The sequence below is a fragment of the Rhagoletis zephyria genome, unplaced genomic scaffold, assembly GCF_001687245.7.
Source record: "Rhagoletis zephyria isolate East Lansing unplaced genomic scaffold, Rhagoletis_zephyria_1.1 Rzeph_scaffold_09888, whole genome shotgun sequence".
In the NCBI taxonomy this organism is placed as follows: Eukaryota; Metazoa; Arthropoda; class Insecta; order Diptera; family Tephritidae; genus Rhagoletis; species Rhagoletis zephyria.
Window position 1 is genome coordinate 8417 of NW_016166966.1, and position 14242 is coordinate 22658.

General features: G+C 31.4%; 1 long non-coding RNA gene across 1 annotated transcript; it reads right to left on the reverse strand.

Annotated features, from left to right (window-relative positions):
* Positions 1–209: 209 nt before the first annotated feature.
* LOC108376098 (uncharacterized) lies at positions 210–13172 on the reverse strand. The gene is made up of 3 exons (XR_001849233.1): positions 13098–13172; positions 4498–4499; positions 210–220 (listed from the first exon to the last, which is right to left on the reverse strand). It is a non-coding gene; the product is annotated as an uncharacterized LOC108376098 (long non-coding RNA).
* Positions 13173–14242: the final 1070 nt, after the last annotated feature.

Sequence of the window (14242 nt, forward strand, 5' to 3'; positions counted from 1 at the left end):
CCGTCCAATCGTTTCAACTTTCTTGCTTTGCTTTTGCCATTTTCGTCAAAATCAAAATGGCTAATCTTATTACGCCAAACTTTTAATTCAGAAACTGACAATAGAGAAAAGAACGAGTTCAAAAAAAATCGATGACAAATAACCAAGCAAGCAAGAAGCACAAAAAGTGTTCCACCGTCTCATCTTCTTCAAGGCAAGATGGGCAAATGGACGGTCTCAGCTATGGAATCAAACCAGAATTCAGTCTCAGGGAACTCAACATTATAGAACCTCTTCAACCAAGGTAATGGGTGGCGTACTCTCTTGTAGCATTGAAAAGACACAAGTGCTTCTAGAGTCATCGCACACATTCGAAAATTTTCCGGTTATCAAAAGGAAAAAATGCAGTGTGCCGCATAAGAAATTTAAAAAAAATTAGGAATTTTCGAGAAATGAGAGACACCTTAATCTACGCTTTATTACATTTGCATTGCATGTGTTTGTAAATACATACATATGAATGTGTGCTAACAAAATATTTTAAACGCATTCAAAGCTTAGAAACTTGCAGAGCAATTCTGATACTGTCTTTCAACTCGCCACAGTATGTCGAAAAACAAAAGCCTCGAAAGCTCTTTCATCTTTTTCGAAAGACTAATTGAAAGAGCTGCTAACGAGGAGGTCTTAGCATTATGGTGTAGCAATAGGTTTTTAAAAATTAAATTAAAAAAAAACCTAATAAAAAAGAAAATTAAATTGAAAAAAGAAACATAATAATAAAATGAAAATAAAGCCAAAATATTTTTAAAAATTAAATGAAATTAAAAGAATATTCTATAAAATAAGAGTAAAAAATTATATTACATTAAAAAATATTAAAGTATCACAATCTAAAAATTAAAAGAAAATTTAATTATAAAAGAAAAAAATATAAATTTAAAAAAGAGTAAAGAATTCCGCTGCTCGAGGATTCGAACTCGGATCTTTCGAATTCTCGAATTCGAATCTTAGCCAGAATTCCGCTGTTAAGCTGAGTGCTCAGTGGCAAGATGAACTCTGCTGATTTTGTGTGCACATTTAAATGACTATTTCTCTTGTTTATGATTATAACTGCTACTTTTGTTGTTATTTGTGGTTTAAGCAGCATTTTTGTTTAGCGCATGACAGCGACTAGTTTATTTGTTTGTTTGTAAATGCATAACTTGCTTGAATGCAAGCCAATCCATATACATACATACATACATACTTTATAATTGTTTTTCTTGATTTTTCCGTTTATATTTAGTTATTTGTTGTGCAGCAAACAGCAAGGTCAACAAGCCGCACTTGCGCTCGAAAGTCCATTAAGCTGTTGAATGTGCGTCAGCGCTCGTTAAGAGCGCGAGATATTAATTGCGCATCTACGAAATATTAATAAATGCTATTGATCTTTTGTTAGTCATTGACTAGCGGTTTTAAGGCGGAGACGGAATTCGTATAATTAAATGGCGGCAAACTACCTGCAAAGTTGCCAAGCAAGAACAGTGATAAACTACTAATGATAGCTTTTTTAGCTGGCTAATAAAAATTCATGACAAATTGAATATTGACTAGAAAATGTGGGCAATGGATGATACTTAGCAGCCAACTAGTTTTGTGCGAAAGTAGGTATGGAGAGGCTACATACAAACATACAAATGGACGAGTAGTTTGTACGTCTGCATTATACCTACATATGTAAATAAAAAAGCTAAACTAACATGTTTGTATGTAAATATACCGCTGAACCTTAGAATTTTTGTTAAGCGGTGAAAAGTTCCAACTAAAAGTAACAAAAACATTCCGAATTCCGAGAAAATCTCGAAAAGTGTAAAGAAATAATAATAAATAATATAATAAAAGATTGGCGCATACACAATATTTTAGTGTTTGGCTGAGCTTCTACTCCGATTTGTGGATAGTGAAAGGATAACCAAAAAGTCGGGCCTGTCTATAGCCACCTACCTCTCGCCAGTATTAACTGCGTTCTAAGTTTACCCATGCTTCGAATATGAGCAGGGCCGAAAATTTTAGGCTTTTGCTTAGAGTTGCTTACTTTGCTTATTCAGGGTTCCCAAGCTTAATTTTAACGACCAGGCATATTCTGCTTATTTTAATGAATAAATCTAAGAACAAGGTCTAGAAAAAAAATTGCCATTATTTCGTGTGTGTGAATAAAAGTGTCCATGGAATTTCGACATCTGATGTTCCAAAGCCTGCTGTCTCACTCTTTCCGGAACGGGTATATATTGCTGTTGAAAACATGGGTTAAAAAACAGCATCAAAAATCTCATTACTAAGATTCCATTGAAATGATTTTTAAATATTTTTTGCAATTTTTTTAAGCTTAAACTGTTATGTCAACTTTTTTTATGCATAAAAAACTCCATTTTTGGAGGTATGTTCAAATCGGTCCAGCTCAAATAAATCTTAAAATTTTTCAGGAATATTTTGGTGGATGTCTTCAAATATAATAAATTTTTTAATCTTGGTGGAAAAACCGCACCTTTTTTTTTTGGTGATACAGTCTAATGTACATACCTACATATGTATGTACATGTGTATTAGGGATGTTAATTTTTCAGATTTTTCCGATCCCGCGATTTTCGGGATGTCGTTACCACAATCCCGGGATCCCGGGATTAGTCCCGGGATTTGGATAGTCATTAATTTTTTACAACTTAAATTGAAAAAATTGCTTCTATATTGTTTAAAAAGCTCTCCTACCATAAAATAAATAATATTTAAATAAATGGATTTGAAACCTACTTTTTGATTTAAAGCGGCGTTTTTATTTTTCTCTCTGAGGTCAGGATTTATTTTAAAGGACTTTTTAATTTCAAAGATATGATGAATTCCAAAAATTATTTAAAAATTCAGTGCAATGTAGAATAAAAATGTATTTGGTACCCACAAGAGGAAATTTCTTTAGAATTAAAAAAAAAAAATTTTTTTTGGATTCACAAGGACGAATAGGTAATTTTTTAAGCTGATAAAGTTAGAAGGACGAAATTCGAGGGTGTTACCGAGTTTATATAAGTGCTCAACCTATCATTTTTTCAAAAACAAATATTGCGAAATTTCAAGGATAAAATTTTAAAAGGACTTTTTCACTACTTACCGGTCCTTCTGCACCAAAAACTTGAATCTGTTTAAATTCTACAGGATTTCCTCTTTAATTTTATGCCCATACTTTTTTTGTAAGCACGTTTCTCTGGATTTTTTAAATCAATTTTGAATTACTGACGTCAGAGTGAAAAACTAAAGACGCAGTTTTACTATATTTGGCACACGGTTCCGCGAATATATTGATATAAATAATGAAAATTTACTATCGCGTGATGTTATATATATAATGAGCTAGACATTCATAAAAAAATATTAATTATTAAATAAAAAACGAAATATAGCCAATACCGGTCAAGAAAAAGAGTTTCGTCAGTGCAAATTACAAATCCCGAAAATCCCGGGATTATGTGCCAAGAATCCTTCTATGCCTTACGCTTATAAATAGTCGAATAAATTGACCCGACCTAACATACATGCATATGTATGTATGTATTAAATATAAAATTTGTTTACGTGTGTATGTATGCGCATATGCACATATATGACCGCTACCACAGCAAACCAGTTAAACAACATTCCTTTTTCGAAACACTTCGTAAAAAAATTATTTTTTTTTAAATATGTAAGTGTAAATATTTTGCTTGTTTTTTTTTGTGTTATTACTAGCTTTTATTAAGTTATTGATTTCTTATTTTTATCGTTTTCTATTATTTTAAATTAATGCAACCGTTCAACGTTGTCGCCGTCACCGCCAAACTTAACTCAGCGCTTAGGTGACTTGCAAGAGTGTGGCCAGAACTTTTCCAGATAAAAACCTAAACGAGGAAAAAAGCAAAGTTTAAAAAAACTAATCAAAGGAGGCTAGGTAAATATTACCGTTAAAATGAGGTGAGTTACAAATGTAAAAAATTTTGACTTTTTACTTGCTTTTTTGACCCGATGCCCCATTGTGCCTCGAGCAGTTCAGCAGACATTTCACGCTACCATTCCGCAGGGCCTGGATTCAAGCCCCCTTCAACCCAACATAAAAAAAAAAGAATAAATAAAAAATAAACAAAGCAATTTTTTTCTAATAGCGGTCGCCCCTCGGTAGCCAATGGCAAACCTCCGTGTGTATTTCTGACATGAAAAACAACTTCTCATCAAAATAAAATCCCCGTTCGGAGCCTGTGTAAGACTGTAGGTCGCTCCCCTTATGTGACAACATCAAGGTGCACCCCACTAACAAATGTGTAAGCCCCGGCCCAGCCGTGTTGAAATTCAACGGAGGAGATGAGAGTGGCCAAATCACTAATTTGCTGGCAGTTTAGCCACGCTGTGATAGGATAAAATTTTTGTGTTTTTTTGTGTTTTCTGTTCTGATGTTTCTGCTTACATCATCATCGCACTAAGTACTTTTTTCGAGTTTCTGAGTTCTTCAAAGTCGTTTACATCTGAAAGGTGCTTGCTTTTTCTGGATGCAAATGGTTCTCAATATTTGTTCAAATACTAGAATTGCCCACGATTTGAAGTAAGAAATTATGACTGTATTTGTATATCTGATTCATTCCAAACCTAACACTATAAACTGCATTATGCTGCTTTATACAATTTATATTCGCAGCAAATAATTTTTAGAAATATAAGAGGTTAAAATAAGCGAAAAATATTAAGAAGAAAGCTATAAGCTGAACCCAAATTAGAAGCTAAATCAAAGCAGAAACTTCAAAATGGCAACACCGCTTGTATATACAAGTATATGTACACACATACGAAACACTATTAACTTACTTAGGCCCGTTTTCACAATCTCTTGTTAACACTAATCTCCAATTAAATATTGTTACCGACGTTATCGACACAATGTTATATATATGGAGTCAGTAACGTCGGTAACGATGTTTAACTGGAGATTAGTGTTAACCAGAGATGGTGAAAACGGCCCTTAAGGCCTGCCACTTAATGTCTGGTTAACACTAACTGCAGGTTAGTCATCGTTATCGACGTGATTGGTTCCATAACGTATGTCAAGCAGTCGATAACGATGTTTAATCTATAGTTAGTGTTAACCAGACATTGAGTAACCGGCCCTTATCTTAATACATGCAAACAATTGAATATGTATTTTGACAATAATAAATATTTTTCATTAATCAAATTGGAATTGAGTCACACAGAATAAATGGACTAAGTGGAGGTGAAACGAGTTTTATAAAAATAAAAAATTTAATTACTGAAACTAAGACTTTGATTTGCCATTAAAATGCATGTTGTTGTTCGTATATTTACATACATATGTATGTATATACATTAGATCGTACCAGAAAAAATGTTCGCCATACACCCTCGCATCTGAAGAATTGTTGCAAGGAAATTTCAAAAAAAAAAACCGAACAGTTTTTCAGATTTTGCAAGCGAATATCTTAAAAATTATTGTAGTTACAAAAACTATTCTGGCCTCGTTTCAAAGGTGATATTTGGTGCTGTATAAAAATATATGTATTTGAAAAAATTGCAAATTTAAAAAATCTACAAAATTTCGAAATTAAAAAATTAAAAAATGGTAAAAGCAAAAACTTATAGAAAATTTTGGCTCAAGTTTTTATACAATACCTCTAACTGATCTTGAAAGATTTTAGAATTTTCAATTAGGTTTTTTTAAGGCATGAGTTTAGAACTTTGAAAAAAAAATATTGCAAACTGAATTAAAAAAAAAAAATCAAATTAAATAAAAATTGCTTAACGCAGCTTTATTTAGAGTTTGCAAAAAATATTTTTTTTTTTTAAGAATTAATATCTTTAGAAAAAAACCTTGAGAATTTTAGGATATTCTAAGAGGTATTGGGCCGTATGAATAAAACCTAAAGCAAATGCTTTTTCTTCAAACCTTTTACTAAATTTGCTGAAATAAATTTTAGTAAAGTTTCGAAATTTTACGAAAAAGCAAATGTTAAGTTTCTATGCTTACGGCTCATTGTATCAAAAATTTATTTAAAAATGCTTATAAATTTTTGCTTCTACGATTTTTTAAATTTAAAATTCTGTAAATGCTTTAATAAAATTTTTTTAATTATATTTTTTCCTTATAGCTCTAAATGTCATCTTTAAATCAAGACAATTTTTTAGCTATAATATTCAAGAATCAAAATTGCGAGTTCCCGGAAATTGTGATATTTAGAATTTTGCAATAGTAATTTGTAAAATTTTTTATATATTTTTGCCATTGGCAGAATTTCGTTATTTGATAAAAGAAAAGGCCTGACTAAAGTTCATTCAAATCAAAAACTCCGGTGTAATCGAAAAATGTAAAAAACGGCGACCCCTAGCTTCGGCAAAATTTTTGTTTTTTCCAAATTGCCTAGCAAAAATACTTTAGACTCAGGTGATACGCTCTAATGTATTTACATACATATTTACATTGTATATTATTCGTAGTAATCGAAGTATCTAACTGCGCCGCATTTAATGAGATTCGATTTGTTTTGGAATTTGTCATTCACGCTTACTGTCCAATATGTATATGTTTACATACAAGTGCAGTTTGTGCAAGTTTATTTTAGTTTAATGTGTACCTATTCGAATGCTTTTTTTGTATTAGCTTTTTTAAATTTTGTACTCTTAACTGCATTGATTAACGCGTGTATGTGGTGTAAAATCGGTTCGATCGATCTAATTTGTGGCAGTAGGTAGGTAATACATAAACAATAAGCCACTGGGCCAACTGGTTTCTAACTCTTATTCCTAAGCTGTTGCTACTTTTGCTTTTATTGCCTACATATATATGTATGTATGTATGTATCTCTGCTTTTGTTTGCTTCTTTGTTGGTTGTATACGATTGTGAGCGCGTTTGTTTGTATTGGCTTTAGAATATGTGTTGCGTGCTAATTGTTAATTAAGTTAAATGGCTTTAAAAGGTGTTAAGTTGCATGCAACAATTGGGTTTTCTGCTGCATTTGGTGCAATCAATCGATTAACAAATGTGTGTCGAAATTTGTTAATTGGTAAAATTTTGCCAAGTCTTTGCAATTCCAGTGTACAAGTGGCAAGTGAATGCATTTAGAGCAACTATGTAACCGTATTTAAGCATTTGTGGGAACGTGTTATTTGTTGAAAGTGGTGCATACAACTAAGTTGATTTTGTGCATTTTTGAAGCGACTAATTTAATAAAGTTTTCTTGAGTGTTTGATTGTTCGCCATTCAAAAACAAACAGACATAAATTTTATAAACCTTTAATGGCAGGCGCTAAAATGACAACTCCCTTTCACTTTTCAGTAGAAAAGATGTTCGCATTTTAGATTAAGGCCCTTCTTAAAACTAGCTTTCTTAGAAATCTATTGCTTAATACCAATTTTGACACATAGTCTGAGTCGCGGGAAAAAGTTCGCAATTAATCTCCTAATTTGAAAGATCACTACTGGAGAGGATTCTGATCTCATAAAAATTTTCGTTCTTAGTAAGTCTTAATATGCTAAAATGAAGTTTTGTTTAGAACTAGTAAATTGTTAAAAAATATCTCGCTTATCTAATGAAAAATATTTGAAGTTTTTTCATATTTCATTTCTCAGAATCCGAAACAAAAACTCAAGAACGACAGTTGTTTATTCTAGAATAGTTTTGGGTCTCTAATTCATTTTAGAGTCAGAAAAGTCTGATATATGGGAATAACTAATGCCGTACGGTTTCGGGGAATTAATGGGTTTGGGTTTGATCGGAGCGCCATTACCGTGGTGTGCCATTACTTTAAGGTGTAAAGGGGGGAAATCAAAAATTCATAAATTTATTGATCCATCTTCGTATTTGGTCATTATTTATTATGTAAAAATCACTAATCTGATTAGTAACGCCAACTTTTAATGCGATTTGCTTATACGGCCTGTTTCGCTCTATTCATTTTGAATAGGTACAGTATGTATGTATGTATATGTAACCATACAACATACATATGTGCAAATGCGCATGAACATGAGTGTTGGCTTGCAAATAGGGTGTTCGATTATTCGCTTTTATCGAAAGACGGGTTTCGAGTTAGTTATTCGAAAAACGGCAATTAAAATACAAAGATAATTAGAATTAGGTCGCCATTTTCAATTTAAAGAAACACGGTTAAACCGGTTTTATTTTAAATATTTTCTCTGTAGTAATACTCGCTGTCAGAAATCATGACCAAATTTGCAGGATGAGTGCTAAAAATATGTATAGCTCCGATTTAGAAATCAAATCAATCAATGCAATATGAAGGATGAATTAGCCCTCTACGTAGCGCAGATGTCCAGATACACTAACTCAAACTAATGACCACGTGTTCATTTTTTTTTTAAATATTCGTAATGTTTTTCCAGTTAATTTTTGTTTGTTATTTTTCTTTAAAATATTGTTCAAGCTTTAACCAAAACCATATAAATCACAGTTTCAAACTTTATAAAAAAAAATAAAGAAAATTCAACAAATTTTCATCAATATTCCATTTTTTTATGTGAACCTTTAAAACATTTTTGAGTATGCCCACACAATTTTAGTCTAATGAAGTGCAAGTTTCAAGAGCTAAAAATCCCGTTGAGTTTTGAGATGTTTTTTTTTTTTGGGGGACGGATTTTTGCACTTTTTTCCATATGTATGTATAAGCATGAATTTCTTATGAAGTAAAATGCGGAAGACCAGTTTTTGCAAATTGCAATTGTTATATATAAAAAAAAAACGGCACAAAAATAACGCGACTTTTTAGCCGGTTGAAATTTGCACTTCTTTTGACTAAAATTGTATGGGCTATATAACTGCATACCCAAAAATATTCTAAAGATTCAAACTAAAAAGTTGACATTTTAATGAAAAATAGTTGTATTTTCCCAAATTTTGTATACAGTTTGAAACTGTGATTAATTTGGTTTTGGTTAAAGCTTTGACGGTATTTTTTATAGAAAAATAACAAAAAAATTTAGCTTAAAAAACATTACAAATATTTAAAAAGAATCAACACGTGGTCACTTCTTTGAGTCACTGTATGTATTTGAAAACTCCTTATTTATGGTCCGATGGATTAACATGAAAAGGATTAACTCCACAAACAATTTTTCTTTTCTTTTAACAACTAATGTTTTTTTAATTACTTGTTTTAAATATTTTCTAAAATAAAAATTTTTCCAGTGTTTATAAATATCTATAGATAAAAATTTAAAAAAAATGTTCTAGTGTCATTTTCAATAAAATCGATATTTAGAATATTTAGATTTTGGTATATAAATAAAACCTCGGTTTATTCGATTGCAAAAATCTAGTTTACTCGGTATTCAAAACATCAAGATTTAAAAACATCCACCGAAAAATGTTCAAAAAAAAAAAAACTCGTTGTACTCGGTTTTCAAAAACCGAATCAATCACCTTACTAGTGCGCTACTGAAACTCGTGCATGAATTATGAATCGAGCATCACACCTAAGCCTTTATACCTACTCGTTCATATGTACATACATACATACATCGGTATGCACCTCTTTTAATTGTGTTGAACTTTATGAGTAAAGTTTATGAATTTTTGATTGTTGCATAACAAAATTTTAAATGCTACTTAAGAGCCGTGAGAAGCTTGGTGTCATAAAAACCAAAAAAATTCTGTGGCTTAAATTTTATTGAAAATTCAATGTGATTAATACACAAAGTTACAAAGAGCAACTTAATGTTTATGGGCATAAAATTTGACTGATTTTCGAAACAAAGAAAAAAGTATTAAACAATCATAACCCAAAAATTGCAATACTTGATTAGATATAAAAGAAACTATGGTTTTAGTAAACACTTATGAAATTATTAACAAAAAAACCGCGAGGCAATAACGCATTGGCTTAATTTTTGACATCCCTCAGTCATTTTTTTTTAAGTATTGGCAATCAAAAAAAAATTCTTGAGTTTCAGTAAGAATATTAATTTATTTCTAAACACTGTCGCACCACACATTTGAATGAAGGACGCACAAAAAGACTTCAGGCAGGGCTTTTGGGATATCCCTTATGTTTATGTGGGTGTTAATGTTTAAAAATTTACCTTTTTCTAGAAACCCGGAAATGAATTTAGTACACCAAGCTTGTTCCACACGACACACTGTCCATAGCAAAGAGATACTTACGTTTAAGGTCCATCAAAAGAATTTTCAATTACAGTTACAAATATGTACATATGTATGTACTATGTGTTCTTACATATTTGCATTTTCGGATTTGCCGACCATTTTTTTTTAGAGTGCAGAACAAAAATCGCACTTAGCCGTCAATGGGTGCGGAAAACAATTACTTGAATCGATGTCACCGCCACCGCCAGACTGTCAACAATTTTGTTGTACAACAGTAAGTACACTAAATAAATATGTAGCCAAACTACTACATACAATACACACTTCTTTATTAACTAACATAACACGAACTTGTGACAAAATAAAAAGCGAAGGCTAGCAGTTTAAACACCTGAAATATTTGTTGTATTTATTTGTAGTCCAATTGAATTTTTTTCATTGAGATCTCTAATGAATGAATATTGAGTGGGCGTTTGAACAGTGCTCAGACAATGTCATACTTCAGCGTGTAGCTATTTAATACCATTTTGTACTACTTTTAAGACAGTAAAAAATATTGTTGCTCATAATTGTCATTGCGGATATGAGAGATTGATTGAGATTATGACTGTGTTGATTTATGTATTTTGGCAGGTGCTATGGAAATTTGAGCTAAAAGGCTAAGAAACTCGAAGGCAATATACAGCATCGGTCATATCTATAGCGCGCCATTTGAAAGTGATATTGTTAGCCACTTATTTTTATTTATTTATTTTTACGAATTTTCAATTAAAATACAGTTCATTCTGTAACAAAACCCATATAAATCCTAGTTTAAAACTTTTTAGAAAACTAAAAATAAAAAATTTAAAAACACAAACTTTTTTTCAGAAGTGTTAGAATTTTTTTGAGTACATCACTTTATTTTGTCAATTAAATTTTATTCTGATAATGTACAAATTTCAAGTGGCTAAAAATTACCGTTAGTTTTTTTAGAATTTTTTGTGCCGAAGGTGTTGCGGTTTTCGTTATATGGAAGCAAATGCGATAGAAAAAATTTAAATTAACGTCAATTTTAAGCCACTTGAAACTTGCACGTTATCATAATGAACTTAATGGGCTATAAAACTAACACTTCTGAGAGAAAAAATTTAAATTTAGGTGAAAATTTGTTGCCTTTTGTAGTTTTCAACAAAGTTTTAAATTTGGGTTTATAAGGGTTTTGTAAGAGAATTAACTGCATTTTAACTGAAAATACTTAAAAATAAGTAAATAAAAATAAGTTGCAAGCAACTTCACTTTGAAATGGCGTTCTATAGATATGACTGATACCGTACTTATGTACAATAGAGTAGTGTAAAAATGCACGTGAAATAAAGAAGGCGGTGTTTTAATGGTCACACCATTTAGGATTGTACATAAGAGGAAAAAATCGTAAGAAATATATTTTTTTCAAATAACGCCTTTTACTTGATTGTTATAAAAAAAAAAAACACTGCGATCAGGTGAGCACTAAAATCACAAACATTTATTGTATATATGTAAGTTTCAAAGTCTACATTGTTCGTAACGGCTGAAATCTCCAGATTTAAGACCAAATTAGAGAGGCCTTAGCCATAATGTAGCTAAATATTTCAGAGCTGCTTATGGTTATGGCGAAAAACTAAAATTAAATAGATACCTACTATTATATTAATTGCTCTGGCATTATAGTATGGCACCAATCATAGTTTACAAGGCTTGCGAGTACGCCATATCGGATGGGTAGCTAACCATCTGTAATTACTTTGAAAAAATAAAAATAGTCCAATTTTCTCAAATAAAACAAATTTGATTTTTATGATTTTTTTATGTTTTACTTTAAACTTAACCGCTATTTTAAAAAAGTGTATTATCTATACATACACTAGCCTAATAAAGCTTACTCACACATATTTATTAAAAATATGGATGTTAAAAAAAAAAATTTAGTATAAGGTGTATTTTAAAGATGCTGGCACTTAGCATACATTTTTGGCAATTATCATTATATTTTTTTTTTAGAAAAAAAAATGTGCATACGCGGGAAAAAAATCGCCATTAATCAACGGTAAGTCCTTTAAGCATCTTTAAGCTTGATTCATAATAAAAAGTGTAATTGGAGAGTCCAAAATTTCAATCTTTCAAGTTTCGAGTTTTTGTTGTAGTAATACCTAATATATATATGGAGTTATTTTCAAGAAACTTCCCTGTAGTCGAAAAGAGAGAGGCCGAATCTGAGGTCTGTTTGGCTCATACACCCTCAAAATTTTAAATAAATTACGAAAATTGGGAATTTTTTTTCCATTTTTTTCATATTCGGATTTAGTGGGTCAAAATACATGTCAGTAGGTGGAAATGGTGAAAGCACATACCATTTTTTTTGTGTGCCGGTGTAGTTATCGTTTAGAAGCATTTTCTAAGTTTCTTTTTTCCCTTTTTGATAAGAAATTTTTCCGAAGCGTATTTATATGTATGTATGTCATGGCATATCAATTAATATATTTGCCCCCTAGTTGCGTGAGTATATCGATCTTTTTTATCTATGTGAAGGCCTATCAACAGGAAATGGTGTTAAAACCATCTACACTAATTGTTCAAAGAACAACAACAAGGAACAGTTTCGGTTCCTACTAAGAAGACCTGCTGGTCAGTCAGCCTTTTCATCTGCTTGGAGCAGTTGAAATGTATGCAATAGAGAAAGCAGCTAGTCTTCTACCTAATAGTATGGTTGTACTCAAAAAAGTCCCTGTATTTTGCGATAGTCAAATGTCTATGAAAGCAATAGGTTCCAAAATAATGTAAGCCGAGTTTGTACAGAAATGACGTGCCTATTTGTTTAACACTGTCAACGTTATCTCAACGTTATGTTTTGTTGGGTGATGAGATGACCTGGTATGGCTCCGATACATGCATAAACTAGGCAGACTACTCGGTACAACAATCATATGACGATCATACTCGTAGTTATGAGGCAGCTAAATGAGTACAACCAGTGTTGGCAAAATGTTAAGCTGATTAAGGATTAAAAATTAACGATTTAAATGTTAATCGCGATTGACGATTAACGATGGCGTATAACAAACAATAAGCTCTGCAGGAGCTTTCTTGATGAGCATGAGGAGAAACCAATGGATCACTTTCCGTGCATCTGGTGAGTCTGCAGTGGAAACAGATAGATATCGTAGATAGAACTGTTGCATCTTCATCTCATTTCCGATGGCAGTGATTCAGCCGATTAATGCCTTGACTATTGTTTTTTTTTTTTTGCTAATGGAAGTCCGGTTAGGGGGATGCGCTGCCTTTCGGCGGTCACTCACGTTGGGCACTCACATCGGGGAAGTTCTGTCCATGAGTGAAAGTATGGAACTTTTCATGCGCCCTCCTAAGCTAAGATATCAAGCGAAAAATTTTGGCAAATAGTATAATTAAGAACTATTCAAAAATAGGTTTGACAGAGTATAATAACTTATAAAAGAATAATAAATAAGTTAACTAAATTGTTATAATAAAACGAAAATGTTGTGAAAAATATTCAGTTATAATTTTCTTAAGTTTTTCACCTATCAAAACAAATACTTACATATAATAAGTTAACTCGAGTACACATCATATTAAATTACAATATTTAAGACAAGTTGTTTGTTGCTACATAAACAAAATTGTTAAAACGGTATTTTATCTTTTATCTTTACAGATTAACAGCTGATTGTGATAAATACAGAAGCCAATCAATCAAAATAAAAAAGACACGCTTCAAATGAAGGCAAGCAGCTGAGTGAAGTGTTTTATAAATAGTAATAGCAAAAACGGGCAAAATGCAATATAAAAAAAAACAAAATAAATTAAATGAAGTAAAGTGTTAATGAAAGCGCAGAAGGTATCACATATCATCGTAACATTAAAAAAGAAAAAGAAAAGAAAAACATGCACTGCTAGCTATTAAGTGCTTCCAACAAAATATAACTTAATTTTTTAATGCATACATACATAGATACTTGTTCATGCAGCAGGAAAGAAGCGAGCAAGTGAAGCGCGAAATTATCCGTTCCGCTGTAAATGAAATTTTTGTGTTTTATTTTTTTTTTGTTTTTTTTTGTTTTCGAGTAGCTGAGATGCAAATGAAATGAGCACGTGA